Raw genomic sequence first — 14455 nt, 5'->3', positions numbered from 1 at the left:
GTTTTGGCGAGGCTGAGGTGTTAAAAAACAGCTTCAGCGCGGCCCTCATCTGGGCTGTTAAGGGCCTTTGTGTCTGAAGCGACAAGAGAAAGAAAAAAAAACCGGAACTAATCGCCGCCGCAGTTTACGTTTCTTTTCTTTCTGTCTGTCTTTGTCAGAAAGTATGGACGTCTCTCTCCCCGCGGTTGGAGTGACCCCCGCTCGCTCTGTGGGAATGGCCTGGTAATTGAGAAGGAAAAGAGGACTTTAATGGAGAGCAGTGAAAATATCAGGGGTTAGTGTCAGCCCCGACAATATAATGCCAATTGCCTTTGTGGAGCCCGCGGGCCGGATAACTCGCTGTGAAAGAGGGAGACAAAGAATTTGGCTGAAGTGGTAAAGGCTTTCAGATGAACTGACCCGTACTGTAAATTGACTTTTGTGGCCCCGCCTCCTGCCTCGCCCCCACCCCCACCCTCTGGATACCCAGCAGTATGTGCTGTTAAAGGCCATTTTTTTTGTTTTGGCGAGTGTGTGTGTGTGTGTGTGTGTGTGTGTGTGTGTGTGTGGGTCCTCGGGCATGTTGCTGGGAGATAGCAGATCATGCAAAGCATGCACCTTTTTTTCCAGATAAAGACAAGCGCATGGCTGAGGAGCAGACAGCGACACCAGCGGGGGTTTAGTTGGAAACTAATTTGGACAAAGTGAATACAAATAAAGATTTGAGCTTTCACTGTGGAAATCATTTATTGACTTTCTATGTCATCCTTCAGTTTTATGCACAACATCTTGTTTGCGTTTCACGTTATTTATAGTTATCTTCCATTAGTTATTTATCTGTCCGGACCACTGTGACCTTTGTTTCTTCTTTCTGTTGTTGTTTATGAAGACGTGGACGCATGAGTTATGAGTAAACCAAGCTTCGCCTTCATTTTATTACTCTTTTAGATTACAACGCTGAAACATAATCCTGGAAAGGACGCAGTATTTATGGCAAAAAAATATGTCATCTATCTTGAATATATTGCGAAAAAGGAAAGATAAAACAAAAAGTATAACAAACAGGAAACCTGTGCCAACGTGTGATTGATATATTAACGTTTGGACAAGATTTAATTCAGTAAACTGTCGTTCTTCTCCTTAAAATAAAATCACTGTTGTGTTTACGAGCGCTGTGCTCTCTAACTCAAACGGGAGCTCCGGCGCTGACTTTCTGTTTTTTGTTATGCGTCACAGTGAGTCTCTCAAGTTAATCTCAATAAGCCTAAAATTTAATACAGCGCACAAATCAAGATGTGTGTGACTCGGTCGGCGTGGCGAACAGCTGAACATCTTGGCCGTGTGCACGCTGAGCGTCTGAAGGTGAACTCCAACAGCGAAGCCAGAATAATCCGTGATAATTCCTCCAATTTACATATCTAGTTCAACATCTCTCTCGTATTCTTTCTGTAGAAAACAGTCTGAAACTAAATCAAAGGAACTTGTTTTTTAACATCCATAAAAGCAAAAGCACTTGAAGTTATATGAGCTTAAAGACATAATTGTTTCTGCATTGTTTGGGTTAAATACTAAAATCTTCGTCTTCAGACTAAACTTGACTTTTAAACCGCTGCAACAGATGAACGTATGCTTCTTTAATCTCAACACGCAGTCAATAAAGTGCGTGTCTGGATGGCGGACTCTCGGCAAAAGCTATGAAGGGACCGGACAGATGAATGGAGCCGCGGAGAGAAAGAGCAGGACTGAATTAATATGAATAAAGGAAGCGGCGGGCTAAGCACGCTGGGAAAAGTAAACACCGGCCTGCGTAATCTCAGTAAATCTCGCCGGGTGGGGGGCGAGGGAGCCGGCTGCGCCCTCAGTCGAGGAGTCAACAAACCCGCAGCAGAGAGAAGAAGAAGAAAAAACTGCGAGCTGACCACCATTACTGAGAGGGGTTGAAGAGGGGAGCGGCGCAGCTTCATTCACGCGAAGATCAGTGAAACGCCGGCGTGTCGACCCAGTTGTCTGGCGGACTTACGCCACGTAAACTGGGAACTGAAGGCCGCACGCGTGAAGACGACTTCACAGTCACGGTGTCGGAGGCTTTTCCACCAGTGGAGACACTTTCTGACACCGTTCAAGGCCCGAGTGATGGAAAAAAAAACCCTTCGGCAGCGTTGAGGTCAGATCCGGTGAACGCGGTGGTGCCGGCGTCCCGCGCCAATCGGCCAATCGGCTTTGCTTTTCATCACCCTGCGTGAAGCGTGCTAATAAGCTCATGTAGCAGTCAGATGTCACGCCAAGCCACGTTGACCCAACACATCAAAGGAAGCCCCGTAATGGCAGATATAAAATCAGAGATTTCACGCAGTTATTATTATGATACTCCGTCTTCTCCATCTGTCGATGCAGAGGAAGCGGCGAGTGTCCGCCGGATTTACAAGAACTTTTTCACGAGTGGCAGATGTTTATTGTCAAATCATTTATTCTAGTTTGAATATTTCAGTTCATTGTTAAACGTAGAAACCTTTGGAATAAACCAAGTGTCCCGCTTCATCATTTTCTTTCATTGTCCGGCTCTGGAAAATGAAAGCTCAAGTGGATATTGTTGGGCTTTGTTTGTCACATAGATTGATCGATGGAGAACAGATGTTGGCCCTGTTTATTTCTAATAAATAGCCCGCTCTCGTCGTGACGGATTAAAGGTCACATATGCGGGAATAATTCTTCTTTTGAGGGTTTTCACAACGCGTCCGTTAACTCCGTGGGGCTGCTGATCGCTGATCGGCAGCATTTTGTTAACCCGGACCAGTTCAGGCCTTTGCGCTAAAAGTGCTCCTCTGTTTCCTTCGACAGTCCCAGTTGTTGAGGAGCTGAAACGCACACACTGCTCCTCGCCGCGAGGCAGATGGACCGGCCCGCCCTCCACCCCCGAAGCTGGCCAAATGAATGGCCGGGGGCGCACAACATTCAGACATCTCTTCCATGGCAGCAGCTCAAGCGCGTCGCAGTGAATCAATCCTTTGCCCTCGCTAATCTTTCAACCTGAGCTCGGGTTTAAAATGAGATTTTTTTTTTTATTGGAGGAAAGGGCGAGGGATGCGAGGGAGAGAATGGACTTCATACACACGCGTGTTTGTTTCGATCTCCCCTCCATATGCAACATGAGGGTGAAGTTGAACGGTTGCCAGATCCCCTTCCCCCGCCCCTCCCCCCTCCTATCCTTAATTGCTCCCACATCTCTTAGCTTGAATGAGGTAATACCATTTATTTGGCAAAAGAGTGGGTTGGAAGGGCGGCCAGCGAAGCCATTATGTGTGATTAGCACTACTTGTAGCACTGATTTGATTTGTGAATTGTGTGATTGGTGACAAGGCCTGTGGGAAAAGAGGTTTTTTTATTTTGCCCTTTCTTTTTTTTTTTTTAAGGATACCCAACTGGAAATTACACGCCACCATCAATCATCAATAACCTGCTACTGAAGCTGAAACAGGTGCTGAAATATTTAAGGCCAGGTCAGCATCTCGGCTGATATTTTTGTCATTTCCGACCCGAGAATGTTATTCTTTTAAAATAGAAGAAAGGGATGTTCTATTTAAATGCTTAAATTTTATGCTTAAAAATTAAAGAAAGAAAAGAAAAGCTTGCTGTATTAACATATTATGATAATTTTAGTTTAGGACAACTTTTGTGGTTAGTTTTTATTGTAAAATGTTTACAATATTATATATTCCTATTTTAGTTATCACAATAAAAGTCTTACTTTAGAACATCTGGGGAAATTAAAGAAAACATAAAACCCACAGTTACATGTGCTTACTTTATATCTACTTTTGCTTTTAAGAGACCCTTAACTTTACTTAAAATGCGTGCACATTTACTTAATTTTGTTACAAATTAATCTGTTACAAGATATAGAAATGGCATTTTTTTTAAAACTGCATCTCTTATGATAATCTTGTGCTGTGGAGATCTTCGTCCAACAAGGAAAAAAACTAAACCACAAGGAAGGACGATCAAAGAGGTCGTCGACTGGTCGACTTCTTTGTCATCACAACCAACAGAACATTTTGAAACTGAGGCTCAAGATGCGATCAACTAGAAATACAACACTTCACCCCCAAAACGACCACTTGTGTATCAGCTCCTCGCCCGGTGTTGCCTTGAGATCTTGAACAGAGAGAAGTCATGCGTTTACAAACTCCTACACAACTTGTGCCGTCCAACCCGAGTCTCATTTCTCCACTCGTGTGCGCAGCGCCGCCAAAAACCGTGCAATTTAAAACACATTTGCGTAAACAGTCACGCTCGCTCGGGCGCGCTGCTCGTCCGTGTGAGTGTGTTGAGCGGTAAGGTTTGAGAGGAGATGCATGTGTTCGGGAAGTACAAGCACACGACTGGATGAATAAGACTTAGACTATTTTCTTTATTCTCCATTCAAGATGGAGGCATCTCTTCAAGATGTCCACGTAACACAGGGTGAGTCGTTCATTGACAAATGTTTTTTTCCTTCAAAAACTTAGCACTAAAACATAAAAAATAAATTGCATATACTTGTACACGTATATATAGATATATATTACTTTTGATACTCGAGTAAGGACTTGTACTTTACTGGAAAATCTTTCCTTTTCACTGGAGGGAAGGGGCGTCGTCTGCAAGCGATTGTGGGCGGAGCCCTGAGGAGCGACGCCGGAGTCAGACACCCGTCCGCCGTGCTGCCTCTGACCCGGAGACCTCAGCCACAGGCCGCAGGTTCACTATATTATACCTGCAGCCTGACGCCAGCCTGATTTACTGGCCTCCATTAGAGCTGGAAAGGACTCAACCCTCGGCTGGGCTGTTAAATCTACACGCTGATGTAGCCAAGAGGGGAGCAGTCACTGTTGCTGCACTTGGCCTCACCTCCTGCGCTCCCAGACACACACAAACACACACACACACAAACACTCACAGTGCTTCTCCTTGCTAACCTGCTCCATCCACTTTCCCGGCACACTTTCACAACACAAACACTCCTGGAAATGCGTTCTCTGGATACAAATAGCTTCACCGCTGTTTGGGTGGGCCTGTTCAGGTCTGGCATGAACGTCTGTCTCGGGTCCTCCAAAATGAAAAGAGTGCAGTTAAAAAAAAACACGGCCGTGAACACATACACAGCGCACTGAGAATGTGCTCACACGGAGAGGGTCACGGACACGTACCACTGCATTGTTATGATGTGAATGAACAGTGTGCGAACAAGTACTGCCGAGTGAAGCCCATGCGGAAGTGTCTAAAGCTGGCATTTTACTACGGCTGAACGGCAGGAGTCGACTCGCCCGGTTGCAAAAAGAAGCCTGATTGTGTAGAAGTCTGTGAAAAAATGACTTAAACATGAGTTGATGGTCTCAATCTCTAGTTTCAAGTCTTCTTCAATACAGCATGATGTTCATTTAGTAGTTAAATAGACCATAAAGCGGCGTATGCTTCAGGGCGGGGCTACAAGGTGATTGACAGGTCAGACCAGAGCCGTTTACAGCATCTCTATGTCACGCTTCCACAAAAAAAACTAAATGTCGAGGGTCCAAGATGGAAGAACTCAAGGCTTCAAAACGTCAGTGTACAACCCAACGGGTGACGTCACGATGACTGCATCCACTTAAAGCCGACCCCTTGTTACTGTGCTCAGAGTTCACAATCACACCCTTATTAAAATGAAACCAATGCAGTAGCCTGTGTGTGTGTGTGTGTGTGCGTGTGTGTGTGTGTGTGTAGCCGAGGGGAGATTAATCTGTATTTAAAGAGCAATGGCTGGAGGGGCCGCTACGAGGAGCGAGTAGGTGTGAAGGGGTTAAAGCAATTAGTGTGCGTCTCTGTCACATCCTGCCGGGAGCCACTTTTTTTTCCGATGCCCTGCCGGCGGTTTCTCCCGCTGCCCTTCTCGTGGCCCTGCTGCAGGGCTTCACATTTCCAGCTCTTTTCTAAATAGTCAAGTCCTAATATTTACTTCTGGCTTTTCAAGGCCCCGGCAGAGCGGTGGCTGGGCGCAGTCTGCCGGGCCGGAGGAGCGCGGAGGTGGCAGGGAACTGATGCCCTCGTTATTCCTGCCGGGAGGGGGAACAAACATTTGTCCCTTTCAGGGCCTTGTGTGACTTTGTGCAGGGGGGCGCGGCTGTGGGCTGACGGGAGCGGTCTTGTTTTTCGGGTTTGTGTTAGTATTATGGAGCTTTGTGTGTCAGTGTGTGAGACTCTAGCTAGCTTGCCCGTTAACCAACAAAATAACTCCTACAGCTAATTACGTCGCGGTGGAAAAAGTACTGTATACTGCCTCACACCGAAATGCTTGTAAAGGCCGGCCGCAGAAGTACGCGGGCCGTGATCACGTGATAAGGATGCTACATCGCTAGCGGCGCTAAAGCTAGGGATACCGTCCGGGATCGGACAAAGAACCCTTCCAGGAATTGCGAGGACGGACTTTAGGACCCGGAGGATGTTGCTGCTGACCGTAGCGCTGCGCGACAGCTGGCGTGGAGAGGACGACCAGCAGAAAGCCACGGCCAGAAGGAGAGTCTTAGTTTGATATATTAAGGAATGCCCAATCTGCGTGACACAGTTGTGGCATTTGGTCTTCTATTGTTCATCCTCGCTGCTGTCGTTCAGAAAGTGACGTGACCCTGAGGAACAGATTTTTTCCGTTTCCCAGCACAATGACAATAACATCAAGTAGAGTTGCAGACAACTAGCACGTTGTACGTTCATGCCGCGCAGAGTAAATGATTAGCGACGGTTATTTCCCGCCTCTTTGTTGGCACCGCAGTCTCACGATCAAACAAAGACAAAAATATTAACCATCTCCCGTGCAGAATGTCCGCAGATATCTGATCAACGCCGCGTGGAGCCCCTCAGTAAAGTGTGTGTGTGGTTTTCCAGCTCGTCAGTAACGGCGAACAGTTTTGCCACGCGTTGCGTTTATTATTACAGTCGACAAATTGAGATGAAGACGAGCGACAGATTTCTTTCCTCTTGTTTTCCACTCGCCCCCCCCCCTCCTCTCCATCCTCTGCGGTGGGAACAGATTACTGACTTGATCGCAGTGCATTCCTACACAACTCGGCGGCCTCGAGACTTCGCATCCCCAACCTTTGTTCCCCGTTGCACCGCCACGCACAGCTGTACCGGGTCAGCGCTTGGCTCGTCACCAAGCCTCTCTGACGACGGCGTTTCATGTCACGAAAAACAAACATGGGAGGCTAAATGTGCTCCGTCTATTTTCATTTCACGCCATATGCAAATAAGATGTAATTTTCCTAAAATGAACGGCTTCTTTTCTTCAGATGACATCACACGTTGACATTTAGCTATTTCCAGTGTGTAGACTGAAATCCTTGTCTGTTAAATAAGCTAGAAATGTCATGATTAAGTATAAAGTATGTTCTTTTCAGTAAAAATATGTATTAAGTTACTTGCTTTGCAAAAAAACCTTTGCTCTAGGAAGTGCCATAGAAAGAGAAAAGAAGTCAATTAGTTCAAATAAAAACTTCAAAAAGCTTTTCAAAGTGAGCCTGAAGCTTCTGACATCTCGTCCTTTTTTTTAAAAACGTTGTTTCCAGTTGCACTAATTGAAAATGAAAGGAGATTTGATCCCGACCTCTCCATCAGTGGGCTTCTTGGCGTGAAGCTCTACCGGGAGTCAAGGCAGAACACACCTCGCTCCAAAGTGCGTTTGACAGAAAGGACTCGGAGCGCTTCACAGTGATGGACGGCCTCTTCAATCCCAGGCGCTCACACTTCTCCTCGGGCCTGCCAACTGGGGATTAGCACCATAGTCTCGGCCGCCGGCCCCCTCAAATCCCCCTGCCCCCCCTTCCTCGATTCCTCCGCTATAACCTCGGCGGTCCTCCGGCGCTACCCTTCAAGCCAAGCGAACCTCCCTCGCGACCCAACGTCGGCCTCCGGCATTCCTCGCTGCGTCACATGGCTCTCGCCGCTCGAGGCCGACGCTCGCCCAGAGAGGCCGAGAGATCCGAGTACCGCAGGGTGCCGACATTCCAGCCCGACGGGCGTTTTGTTGGAGGGATTTCCTGTAAGCTTTCATGCCGGCGTGGAACGATCACTGCTGCTCAACGGTCACCGGCCGTGACAGGTGGATCATCCGTCTCCGGTGCTTGGAGGTGCCACTGTGTGCTCACTTGGGAGACCCATCTATATTTGCATACAGTTAAAAAAAGATATATATGTAAAGAGTAATTGGATGAACACATTTTATCGGACTAAACAAACCTGACAAACCCAAACAATCAAGCGGGTGCCGGGCATTCGTGAGGAATGTTGCCCTTTCAACGGAGGTCACTTCTTCTTATCATTTTGATTGTCTGAAGTTGTGCAGCACTTTCGACCACACAAGGGCCGTATTAACTTTAAATTAGATCATGTTTAGTGCAGATTAAATCAGCCCGGCTCCTCAACGAGGTGCAGCTGTGTGTCCGGCTCTATTTTGACTGGGGTGCTTGAGGAGGCTTTGATGAGGACCCTGGAACGGGTCTCCGAATCGTTCATCCTTGCAGTATTTCACAGATACGCCTTCGGTCCATCACGACGACTTAGCCAGGGCGTGGGTTGAGACACGAGAGGTGTCTAAAAAGAATGGCAATGGTTTTGGTTTCTATTTTTTTGCGTGTGCACCCTTTGAGTTCTCTTTGTCCCGCACACATGTGCAGACACTTTCGGTTGGCTGGCTTTATATGGAGGTCAGGGCGCAGATGCCACATAAAGGACTCTAATGGAGGCTGATTGACGTTGGGGACAAATGGGGGGACTGGAGATTGTTTGGGCGGCCGAGAAGGACTAGAAATCCTGCTCTCCATTCACACACACTCAGTTGGAAGTTCCATCGAGTGTTCATCCAGTCCTCCTTAACTCTTTCAGCTTGTTGCTCTGTCGGTATGCATTTGTTGCAATTCGTACAAATTAGATTGCAACATCTGTGCCGGAAAAGCTTGGCAAAAAGCAAATCCCCCCCCCACCCCTCGCCCCCGAGCTGCGAGTCGGTTGATTTCTGCCGAAGGTGAACAGATTCCGAGAAGGAAGAGGTCGGAAATCTTTCTTCGTAATTCCGTAAAGTGCCAAGACCTCAATTGCTCACAGACTCGTCCTCTTCTCTGCCAAACGAGACCAGGGGTTTCGTTAGTTGTGGCAGCGGCGAGACGAGAGAAACTAATTATCAGCAATGTCACTTTCAGATCCGAGCTGAACCGTTGGTTGATGGGAGGAAGGGAGGGAGGGAGGAGGGGGGGGGGGGGGGGGGGGGGTTGTCTGCATCGCCGGCAGTCAAAGCATGAAAGCTGAGATGTGCACATGAGATGGTCCCCTTGTTTCGCCACATGAAAAAGACCCCCGCCTGGCTTTTTACTTTAATCCCTGCTGGGCCTCGACTGGGAGGAACCATTTCATGTCTGCGCTTTCCGTGTCTTAAACAGGCATCTTTGTCTATTTCTTTAATGCTCCTTGTCTTGTGATGGACGACAGATAGTTTTGGTTTCCCTCTCCTCACATCCAACACACGTCCACGCAGGAGAGCTGAAACCGTGCCGGCTGAGCGGAAGACAAAACGGGCGAAACGACGGACCGTCCTCTTTGACTTTCTGTTACTGCTGCGATCCCTTCGATGGCCGCATCAGATAATAAAGAAATTCCACTCGTTTACATTTCGATGTCGGTCCAACTGCGAGCCACGGCTCTTCTGCCAGAATCAATTAGCGCCTCCGGAGCCGCGGCTGCTGCTAATAAAAGCTCAACGGGTCAGCAGAAAGCCTCGGTTCTACACGGAGGGACGTGCCGGGGATTCAGACGGGCGTACTTCCTCCTTCTCCACATGCCTGAGCAATGTGTCTGAGCAGCCATCGCCGGCACGTATGATTTATGAGCACCTATGCGCCGACCTCCCCCCCCCCCCCTCCTGACCGCGCAGAGGACGAGGTTACTTAACAAATCCTACAAACTCCACGTCAGTCTCGAGGTCATGAAGCTCTTGTGTGCGTTGTGTTTTTCTTTTCCGACTTCTCTCTCCTCCGCACGTGTCGGCCTCTCCGAGTGTTTCTCTCGTGGCCTTTTTTCCTCCGAGCGCTCCACTGAACTTGCACTTTTCCTGGTTTCCCTCGGCACCGGCCGGGTTGCGGCAGCTTGGACCGGCGGCCTCTGACTCGCCTCCATGGGGCCGTGATCATTTCCTGTGCGCCCCTCTGCCCTTTTCTCTGGCTGACAGTGGACTAATCCCCCCGGCTGCACTCTGCCTGCGTGCTGCCTGCCAACAGTGGGAGAAAAAATACTTTTAAAATGGAAATTATTACCCCGACGAACATCGGGGGATTTTTTTTTCCTTTTTTCTCCTTCTTCGAGTTTGTTTTACTCAGAGTTATATAAAATCTTTGAAAAGTGACAGGTGCGTTTCGGTCCAAGTTCTGTAAAAAAAAAAAAAAAAATGCAATGCATGAAGGACGGGGAATTAACGAGCACCGTTTGGATGTTACTGAACTGACAGCAGCTTGAATCATATCACAAAACATGCAGAAGCTGACACGTAACGGCCCAGTAGAGAGCGACTTGGAAATATTATAACGATGACTACGTCAAAACATGAAATATAACGGAATACTGACAAAGTCTGTGGCTTGTAATGTTACTACCACATTTAAAGTATGAGGAAGGAAATATTGCACTCGCTAAACTTATTGTGTAGAACAGATTTTACACACAAAACATATCACACAGTCAACATTATATAACTTCTAAATGATCCTGACAAACCAAAACAGGCTCATTCTACTATGTAATGTAGTTAATTAGGAACATTCTGCTGATAATACATATGCACTATTATTAGTATTATTATTTAAAATGCAATGGAGTTTTTCATATTGTGGTGCTGATCCTTTAAACCAAACTTTTCTAGTTCTAGTTACTGATCAAATTAAGGGTCCTCTTGATACTTCTAACATAGTATAAGTTCAGTAATATGATATAACACGTACTGTGTGGATGAGTAGCACTAAACAGGTACCATATGTACGGTATTAACGTTAAAATTCTCCAAACAACCCTTTGCTTTTTAATGCAGTCTCAGAAATGAATAAATCCTGAATAATAATAAAGGTTTGTCTACCATTCATCATTACAAACAAATATGTGTGGTCTGTCCAGCATATCATTTTATTTGTAGCTGTGTCTGCAGTTTTGTGGTCAGCCGTCGGCCTTTGCAAATACTCCCAATCTCAAATATGTAAGAATAAATACAGCATGCAAGTTTTCCCTTTTAAATCATATTCAGAAATCAGACGTTTAAACCGTGCGGCATATTTCCATAGATGTGTAGTCAGCACTTAGATACGAGCTGGAATCTGATCGTTCGAAATGAAAATGTCAGAAATAATCCATTCAGACAAAACAACAGCGGCCATGTGTGCATCGTTCCTCCCCTTTAATATTAAAACAAGTAACAAATTGAGACGTTAATACCGACAGTAATCCGAGCCCTCTTGTGGTCACTCGGTTGCCCACACGCTCATGGAAATAACTCCACACTTCTGGGAACACAAAACCTCGGCCGACGCCAGAAGCCGCGCAGCAACAAACGCATATGTGAAGAAGACGAGGAGTGTCGGTCGGGCCGGCGTCTGGGAGAGGATGCCAGCGGAGAGACGGAGAGCAGAACTGTACGCGTGGCCTCGTCCATCAGCTGCACGCACCGCGAAATCATCTGAGACTCACATGAGGATCCAGTCCGGGTCTTTGGAGGTCGTCGACAGTTGTCGTCGTTGTGATGCCAGACTAACTTTGACAAAGAGTGTCCATTGAGCCGTGGAGCACAGAGATGCTCAAAACAAAGTGCTGGTGATGAAAAACAGCCCTGCTTTTCATCACCAGCTACAGACATGAAACGACTCCACTGTGTTTTAACTGGATCGTCCTCTCATCTGGTTTGAGATTGACGGAAAAAAATGTGTCTCTCTGGTCGTCAGCGTTCGTTGCGTGAAACCTTAAGAGCGTTCTGAATAAATCATCTGGGCAGAGTACGTGTTGCCACACCTTTAGGGCTCCATGTTGAAGCTCTTCATCATCTTTATCCTTATGCTGATCATGAAAATACATCATGTTATGAACTTTTTGGGGGGAAATGTATTGTGTGGGAGCTTCAGCTAGCAACCATTTTCAGGATGGATTAATGCCTTCATATTTTATGAATTTAATTTCAACTACAAAATGTCTAAAAATAATGTAATTTGCATCAAGTTGACTTGAATCCAAAGAGGCAACGCAAGTTTATTTGTGTAGCGCATTTCAACAACATGGCGATTCAAAGTGCTTCACATAAAAACATTAAAAGCATCGAAACATAATGCAGAGAAAACCGGATTCAAAAAGAAGTTTAGAAAACATTTAAACAGTCAAAAAGCTCGATAAAAAATCCAAAAATAAATAAAAGTTGCAGTTTAAGAAATACAATGCAGCAGTGAGAAGCAGCATTGACTCTGGTTCAATTAAAGGCAACAGAAAAGTCTTCAATCTGGATTCAAAGGAGCTGAAGGTCTCAGCAGACCTGCAGCTTTCGGGGACCTTGTTCCAGAAAAGATGAACGCCGCTTCTCCGTGTTTAGTTCTGACTCTTGGAACAGAAAGTAGACCCGTCCCAGATGACCTGAGGGGCCGGGATGGTTCAGAAGGCAGATCACAAACATACTTCCACCCATGTGTGTGCTGTCCATGAATGTCAGATTAAACCTGTTTCTACGTTGACGCTGCAGCTCAGGCTCTTCGATCCTGACGGTGAACGGCTGATGGTGGGTTGGCGAGGGCGAGGGTCGGAGAATATCATTTACAAACGTGCTGAATGAGATCCCGACACGACCCTGCAGTTATTAATGCAGCTACCAGACGACGCCTCGTGGATGTCGACGTCGCAAATCTGTAAACTAGACATTCACCGAGAGAAACACGGAGAAACCGTCAGCAGACGTCTGGGAGAAGTTCACACATACATCAGTCTGCATAGTGAATGAACAATAAGCAACACACATACTTCAGCAGATGGCGACTTTAAACGATTTTGAGACGGTTTCATAAGCAAAAAATATTTAAAAAATCAGAGGCACGTGCTAAAAAACTGCTCAAACTAGAACAAAGAGGCCTTTTTGTTTCTTGACCTGTGACTTGTTGCTCACACCGTCGCTGCTGAGTGTTGCTTGGCGTTGACGCGTTCCTCGGTGCTTGTGGGTTTCGGGGGTCTTGGACTCTCTGATTGCGCCTCACTTGACTATGAACTGGTGTGAATAATGAAGAAGTGGATGTTGAGACACTCCGCGCTGACGGACCACGTTCAAAAAACAGTTGTGTTTGTTTGCTGTAAAGATGCAACAATGAAACTCCGGTCGGAGTAAACTTTATCCACGGCTGTACACAGGGGGCTCGGTCACGGCTTTGATGTTCCTTCTACTGTCGTAAACATTTACGCTTCAATAAAAATCAGATTTTATTTCTCGCACAAGCCGTTTGTGAGTCATTACGCTCCCGAGCCGCGCAATCGTTTGCATCTCACCCTCCATTTGTAATGACAGCGAGACAGAGCGGAGGAGCGAGATGGATCAAATATTTACTCTCCCCATTGTTCTCCCTGCGGCCGCCCCGTCCCTCACATGCCGAGGCATCCGATGAACGTAAACAGATTCATCGGAGGAATCATCAACAGAACGGACTTGGCAGCGCGAAGAGCTACTCTCCCTTCCCGCCTCTCTGAAACGACCAGGATCTATTCACAGCTGATTTAGAGGTCTGACATCCGCGGGATCATTACAGGAGAGCACGCAGTGCTTAGCAGCAGAAGAAGTATCGCCATAATTCATGCTGTCCAATCAAATTTCTCTCGGGGGTTCTCAAAAAAAAAAAAAACTGCTTCCAAGAGGCAGAAGCGCTAATTACAACGTAGCCGTCTCAAACTATGCGGCCGATAAGGCCGAGCCTTCCTTCTGCCACAAACCCTCTTTTCTTTCCGCCGCGTAGCAACGGAAACAAAACAAGCCTTCATTTTGAGAATGGCCAGACAGAGAAGTCCCGTTTCTCTGTAATCACACAGCAGATAGTGCGATGACAGCGCGTGATTACTAACCCCTCTCTACCTGCGAGGGATTCGCCGTTTTTTAATAGCCGTGAAAAAGCCGAGGACGCTGAAATAACAGCGTCGGTGTTGGACCGCGCAGCAGGGACTTGTTTTACAGCTTTTGTCAAGTTTGGATCGCATGACCTCTGAGTCAAGGTCACCGACAACACAATACATGAAGGCCGATGCTCATTGATTCCTTTCTTCTTATCTTCTTCAGGATGAATACACTTTGAGTATTCTTTGACATTTTATTCCACAAACTGAAGCTTTAATATAACCACAGATGAAAAGATTAGTCAGTTGGGCCGCTCTCATCCACTGTTCATTGTTTCACCTGCAAAAAGCAACGCACGTTTTGTGTTAC

Source organism: Clinocottus analis, unplaced genomic scaffold (genome assembly GCF_023055335.1).
Source record: "Clinocottus analis isolate CAN_PGR_092001 unplaced genomic scaffold, fCliAna1.0.p SCAF_5, whole genome shotgun sequence".
Taxonomy (NCBI): Eukaryota; Metazoa; Chordata; class Actinopteri; order Perciformes; family Cottidae; genus Clinocottus; species Clinocottus analis.
This window is presented reverse-complemented; position numbering follows the sequence as displayed.